Here is a 7,795-nt window from a genome sequence, read left to right on the forward strand (position 1 = left end):
TTATGGAAAGCCAAAAAATGGCTATCATTAGCCCTCCCCCAGGATGATGGTATATTCATGTACTATCATAGAGCATCTTTTCCAAAGAGAGTGCTTCAGAGTCCTTGACAAGATCTTCATTGTTTGGCCCCTCGGAATTTGACTGGAGTTACATTGGTGCTTCATGTAACAATACTTACATGAGACAGCGGCCTCTTGACAGATCTTTGGTAGATCCTTTGGTAGAAGGCGACTCAAATAAGGCTTCAAGCGATACCCGTTTACCTTCCTGGAGTGCTCTTTCCCATTAAAGTCCATAAGTTGATAGTAACTTGAATTGAAAGCCTTCTTAACTATGTATGGCCCCTGCCATCTAGTTTCAAATTTGGCATCAAAACGATTATCGAGTCGATTGTCATACCTTAGCACAAGCTCTCCTTCCTTGATACCTTTGTCCTTCAGTTTCTTGTCGAGCTTTTATTTCGCCTACGTAGCTTTCCTCTTGTAGCACTCGTATGCTGCTTCTCTTTTCCACTCAAGCTCAGCTAAGGTAAGAAGTTGATCCATCCATGCTTCTTGATCATCTTGTGCTACTTTGCCATAAAATCGCATTGTTGGAATGTTGAGCTCGATGGGTTGCAAAGCTTCTTGACCATAGACTAGCTGGAAGGGTGTGAACTCCATCGCTTCCTTGTAGGTAGTCCGATAGGCCCACAATGCTCCATCCAAGAAGTCATTCCATAGCTTTGTCTTGTTCTTTACCATCTTTCTAATGATGTCTGCAATGACACCATTAGCTTTTTCTACCAAACCATTTGATTGGGGATAGTAGGGTGTACTATGACGATGTAGAATGTGAAGTTCTTCACAAACTTCTGTAAGTAAACCCTCCTTGAACCCCGGACCATAATCCGAAACAATCTCTAGAGGTGTGTCAAATCTACAACAAGTATTAGTGTAGACAAACCTGCTCACTGTTTTCCCATTTACCCTTGCCACACTTTGGGCCTCTACCCACCTAGTCATGTAGTCTATGCCACCAAGATATACAATGTTCCATTTTTAGTCCCGGGCAATGGACCCATAGCATCAATGCCCCATTTTTCAAACAGACCATTTGCAAGGACTAACTGACGTGGACCATGTAACAGGCGCTTGTTTCCATTAATCTGACAATTGTGGCAGCTTTTACACCAATGTTGAACATCCACATGCAAGCTTGGCCAAACATACCCCGCAAGCAAAATCTTCTTCACAGTTGATTCTTGGGCAAAATGACCACCACATGCCTCTTCATGCAAAACTTTTAGAATGGCTGGAATTTCCTCGATAGTTGGTACTTTTCTGCACACTTGATCCTTCCCTCTTTGATAGAGGGATCCTTCTAGGAAGAGATACGCGCTTGCCTTCTTCATGAGTCTCCTCTTCTAATCCTTCGTGAAGTCTTGTGGAAACTCACCCTCCAAAAGGTAGCCAATAATGGGAGTCAATGACTCCAATCCCTGGTATCTTGGTTGCTTAACAACTGCTGCCACCATGATGACCTGCACTTCTTTCTCAACACATGTAACTACTTGTTGTGCAAGTAAATCGGCATCTTCATTCTGTTTCCTAGGAATATGATATAGTTGCACTTCTTCAAATTGATTAAACAGCCTACGAATGGCATGAACTTTTGTCCTTAGGCTTTCATTCTTGCATGCCCAAATGCCTAAAATTTGTTTAACAATGAGAAGTGCATCTCCCTTTACCATGAGACGTTGTATCCCTTGGCCAATGCACATCTTCAAACCATGAAGTAGTGTGTCGTATTCTGCTTCATTGTTGCTAGTTGAACCTGGTAGATTGACCTTCTCTTTCATGACCACCTCCCCACTTTGGTTGAGCAACACTAGCCCTCCCCCTGCTTTTCCTGTGACTCGTCAAAAAGCTCCATCAAAGAACAAGGTAAAAGCATTAGGAATACTTTTAGGTGGTGGCAATGGTAGGGTCTTTACTTCAGGCACCTTAATCACCTTCTCATGTACACTATAAGTAAGGATCCCTGCCAATTGTGCACGCACACTATCTTCTACCTTGAAAGAGTATTGGAACTCTTGCAATTCCATAATCCACATTGAGATCCTAGTGCTAAGATTCATTTGAGATGACACCCAAGGAAACAAATTTTTTGCAGTGAGAATTACAAAAGGTTTTGGTAGCAAGTAGGATCTAAACTTTCTCACTGCAAACATGAGAGAAAGCATCATGAGTTCTACTTCTGTGTAGCTTCTCTCCAAGGCATTCATGACCCTACTAGCAAAGTAGATGGGTCGCATCCTGGTACTGTGGGGATCTTGTTGTAATAAAACTGCACCAATTGTTTCCTTCCCAACACTAGAGCTAACAAAGAATGTGTACTCCCAACAAGGAGGCATGAGTGTTGGTAGCTCTGACAAAATGACTTTAATGTTACAAAAGTACTCTTCAAGCTCATTAGACCATGCAAATTCTACTTGTTGTGTCAACTTTTGCAAAGGATGTAACTCCGAGGCTAAGTGAATGAAGCGTGACATATACTTCACCTTTTGAATGAATGAGATGACTTCTTCGAGATTCTTGGTGATGGGAGCTCAATAAGAGCTTTTGCCTTTGCTAGATCCACCTCAATACCTTTATAGGAAACCTTGTGACCAAGCAAGATCACTTCATCCTCACCTATGTGGCACTTGTCGGGGTTGAGTTGACCTCTCCATGTCGTAGAGCTTCTTTAAACCTTCTTCTACCCTTTGTAGATGCAATGATTTTGAGCTATAAATGCAAAAATCATCAATAAAAACCCTGATTGACTTTCCAAAGAATGCTTGAAACACCATGTTCATGAAACGTTGGAATGTTGCAGGAGCATTTGTCAGACCAAATGGCATAACTCTAAAAGCATAAAAACCCCAAGGAGTGATGAAGGTTGTTTTCAATTGGTCCTCCAAAGCAATCCCTATTTGAAAGTAACCTGAGTAACCATCACACACAGTGTACTTCTCATGACCAGCTACCTCATTCAGTATCTCATCCTGAAATGGGAGGGGAAAGTGATCTCTTTTTGTTGCCTCATTGAGTGGACGGTAATCCACACACACCCTGCACTTGCCGTTTTTCTTAGCAGTGACAACAACGGGAGAGACCCACTTTGAATTCTCCACTGGGTAAATGAAACCTGCTGCTAGAAGCTTTCTTACCTCCTTGAATAAAGCCTGCTCCTTGATGACTCCTAGCCTTCTTAGCTTCTGAGCCTTAGGTGTGGCCTCTGGCTTCAACTCAATTTTGTGTTGAACAGCATCTACTCCACGCACATCGGTGTAGTCTTTAGCGAAAAGCCTAGGAAATTTCCTTAGCACACATTTGAACTCCTCTCTTTCATACTTTGTAAGTGTTGTAGATAGCATACCTTCTAGCATTCTTTCATCTTCCACTTTTTGGTTCTCTTGGGAACCTACCTCCTCCAAACCTTGACAAGAGGTCTCTTGGTTGGTTGGATTAAACCTTACCCCCATGACTTCGATGGAAGACTCCTCTTCAGTAATGTTGTCACTACTTTCTTCTTCTGAAGTGTTATCAGTCCAATCTTCTTTCGTCTCACTTTGAGATGATTCTTCATGGAGCTCCTCTTGGCGTTGCTCCTTCATGTCAAAGACAACCTTCTTATGATTGTCGTTCCCGCAAATTAATTTTCCACTCTCCCAATCCTGCAAAGCTCGCATTTTCATTAGCCATGGTATTCCTAGGATAAATGGATAACCACTTCCCTTGGTCGACATAACATAAAAATCCACCGCCTTCTTAATGCCAAAGGCCTCTACAAAGACATTTTTACAAATGCCTACACACCTAGCCTTGCTATTGTTTGCCATCTTGACTTTGATTTCAGGTGTCTCATGGATGTGCATGCCTAGTCTTTGCATGAGTCCTTCTGTCATGATGCAAATTTGTGCACCCCCATCCACTAGGCCTTTCCTAACCAATCTTCCTTTGATGTAACAATCTAGCACAGGTGTAATATCGTCATTCATTTCAGCATGTGCAATTTTTACAACAGGAACACTCTCTTTTATCTTTCTCCTAGTGCTAACTGCCTTCGTTAAAACCCTCCTAACTTGTGGGCATAATGCAAGAAACTGAGGCCATGAGATATCAGGACCCTTACCTCTCATGTCTTCCAACAAGTTGTATGGAGCCATACCATGTCCAAGAGGAAAGTCTTGGAGGTTAATACGACTCTGCGTCCTCTTAGCTTCCTTGGTCTCCTTTGCCTTCTTTTTTCGTCCATGGTCAGTTTGTGATGTAACTCCTTCTTTCTCCTTACCTTTCCCTCGGCCACGCTTAATGCCATTTGCTTCCATGTCAACCTCTTGAATTTGTCACCTCTACCACATGCACATTTGGGTCTGGAAAAGGTGGAACTCCTTCCACTCCTTGTGGAGGTGGTCTTGCTCCATTTGGCCTTTGTAGAAGCCATGGTTACTGACTAGTTCCTTCTCCTGCATTCATCATTGGGTAATTCAAGTTAGGTCTCCCTGGCTCCCCACGGGGCCAAGGACAATTATACATCCCATAACCAGACTCACCGCAATTCCAACATTGCAAGACTCTCCTAGGTCGTGAATCTCGCGAGCTCTTCAGACTTCTTTGCTTGTCCCTTTGGACCTACAGCTTGTGCAAGGTGAATTGACAAGCTGCTTAAAGATTCATTTAACTTCTCAATCACTTCTGTCGTTACCTCAGGAAGGTCTCTAGATGTTGATGCTTGTGACTTACCTTTGGGTCTCATACCTTCTATTGGAACCTCTCCCCTTAAGCACTTGAGTTTCCTATATTTCTCAGTAGCCCTAGTTTCAGTTGCATCAAAGGTAGCAGGTGCACATGCCTCAACTTTTACCTTAAGGTCAGGAAAGAGTCCGGCTATGAACCTCTCCTTCTTTAGGAACTCTGCACCATCACCAGGGTTAGCAACATTTCTCACCCATACAGCCCAAAGACGTAGAAACTCTTGCTTGTACAAGTAGTAGTCATCTAAGTCTTTTTGCTTATGAGAAACAATGTCTTGCCACAATTTTTGAGTGTTTTGGGGATCAAAGAAGTATTTATTGAAACGATTCAAAACTTCTGTGTAATTCCCCTTAACTTCCTCAGGCAAAGAGTCAAACCAAGTGCTAGCATCTTTCCTAAGGACCACCTCAAACATTTCTACACGTTCTTGATCAGTTACTATCCTCTTGATACGGCAAGACATTTTGAAATTTGCTAAGAATAATTCTGCATCCTCCCCAGGCTCTCCAAAGAACAAGGGGTAACCACTCATTTGCCTACTTGTATCCATGTTGCTGGTTTTACTCAAAAATTTCTTTTTCTTTTTTTCTTTTTTTGTTTGCAAAATCAAATTTCAAAGTAGAATGAAAATGTAAACGTCAAAGCTTAGATCATAGCGAATCAATGGCAAAATGAACGGATTGACTGAGGCATTGATAGCCGCTACTTGCCTAGGTTCAAACATACGACGGAAAACACGTTGAAATTGTAACTTTGTGCCAACTATTCATGCATGTCTTGTCTAGCCAAAGGAATGAATGTACGATACAAGTCCTCTTCATTCATTACCCTAGCTAAAACAAGATAAACACATGTACATCAAAAGAGACATTATAGTCTACAAGTGGGAGTATAATAGGATTTGGAGATTGTAGAATATCTCTTAATGCTTCAGCACCAAAGAGGAATACAATACGTTGTTGAAAAAAGATTTTTCTATCAATGCGAACATTTATCCTAATCCCTTGCACCCAATGAAACTGATGAAATTGAATTGCATGAGCAGGATTAGGAGGTGGTGGATTGTTCATGTAAACACAACTAGTTTTTGAAGACTTACCTTGTGTATGCTAACACAACCACTCGTCCTCAGTGGGGGCACCAAAATTGAGGCGGTCCGGGGCGGGCAACAAGAGAGGCGACCTCTAAACACCCCTCAAGGCTCCCGTGCTGCTCAATTGGACTGGGGAAACTACAAGCACAACAAAACAGCAAACCCACAGCCAAACCCAAACAAGATAGGGGCACCACCTAGTTATGGTATGTGAACTAGGACGCAAGAGAGATTTTGGTACAACCAAGAAGATGCACCACACAACACACACAAGCAACCTCACACCAAGACACACACAAAATGGACCAGAGAGAGCTAGAGCAAAGGGAAGAGAGAGAGAAAAGGATCTTGCATAATACCTTATTTGTGACTTGCAAATGGATATGGTTCGTTATGTTGCTATCGTAGAGCTTGTACAAAAACTCATTCAATGCTTAGTGATTGCTAAACATTGCCAACACACACACAGTGTCTTAGGGTGTGGGAGACCTCTCACCACAATACCCTTTTACAATGGACACAAAACTGGCAATGAAAAACACACTAAAACACTTTTTAAAATCAAGATCAACCGATAAAAACTCAAAATACACAAGTCACCTTGAATTCACCAAACCGTATTGCACAAATGGAAGGACGAAGATTTGAACGTTGAATCACGCCTTTGATGCACCAAACCTCAATTTATTGATGATGAAGGAGCATATACAATAGTGGTTTTGAGATTTGTGGAACTCACGCTCTCTCACTTGCAATGTGTAGCTCGAAGGCTTCTCTCACACCAAGAGTGAAGCTCACAAGTGGTTGCTACACCTAAGTCTCTCCTCACGCATAGAGTGTTGGGGTGCTATGTGAGATGTTGGAGGTTGTTTTGCAAGAAGGAGAGGGGCCTATTTATAGGTTGGAGACCCCTCATTAAGATTATTAGAAATCCTAATTTACAAGCTAACAAATCAGGATTATGATTTTTTTGAATATCAAAACATTACGGGCCTTCTTTGTCTGCTTGAGTCATGGATGTGGGCTCAAAAGAGAGCATTATTGATGGTGAATAAGGTGAAAGTAGAGTTTTAAGGAAAAGGAGAGAGAGAGAGAGAGAGAGAGAGAGTTACTTTGTACATGTCTTGAGGTGAGGTGTCTTTTATGGTTAGGTCAATGCTATTTTGTGTTAGTATGTTAGTGGTTAGTGTTAGTAATCACTAGAAAGTTAATGTTACATTTACAATGGTAGAATGAGGTGGATGGTTGAAGTAAGATGGTTGAATGAAGTGAGAAAATCCTTGTGATGGTGAAGCTTGAAGAAGTTTTGGACTTACTTGTGTAGGTTCTCAAAATGACTATCGATCTGCTTCTTCTCTCCTCTTCCTTCTTTACGCCACCGCCGCCAAGGTTGATTATCGTGATGAAAATGGTAATTCCATTGATGAGATCTCTTGATTTGCAGAGGTTAAGCATGGTACACATGTTGAATTTATGTATATATATAAGGAGTAAGATGGAATTGTACTTTGGAGATAATAGAGAGAGGCATAGAGATGGTGTATGTACATGGAGAGCTCATATGAGAGCTATGGAAGTAAGTGGGGAGGTTAATGGTGAAGAAGGTGAGAGACACCATTGAAGGTGCAGGTTTGAGTGAGGAATTTAGAGAAAATGTGTGTGTGTGTGTGTGTGTGTAGAAGTGTGGAAAGAGGTGAGAGAAAACTATGGGCTACTTGTGAGAAAAGTGGACAGACTGGGGTCCACTCAAAAAATCATAGCTCACCGGTGGTTGCTCCAAAAATCATGAAAAAATTTGAGGTGATTATTCAGAGCGTGGGCTACATTTTCTCTTTTGACCACCGCTCCAAATTCGGAGTGGAGATAGGTGCCAAAATTCTCACCAAAAAGCCTTTTTTTATGCTTGCAAAAGTCTTTTAG

This window comes from Adiantum capillus-veneris, chromosome 28 (assembly GCF_014529385.1).
Source record: "Adiantum capillus-veneris isolate H3 chromosome 28, ASM1452938v2, whole genome shotgun sequence".
NCBI classification, from domain to species: Eukaryota; Viridiplantae; Streptophyta; class Polypodiopsida; order Polypodiales; family Pteridaceae; genus Adiantum; species Adiantum capillus-veneris.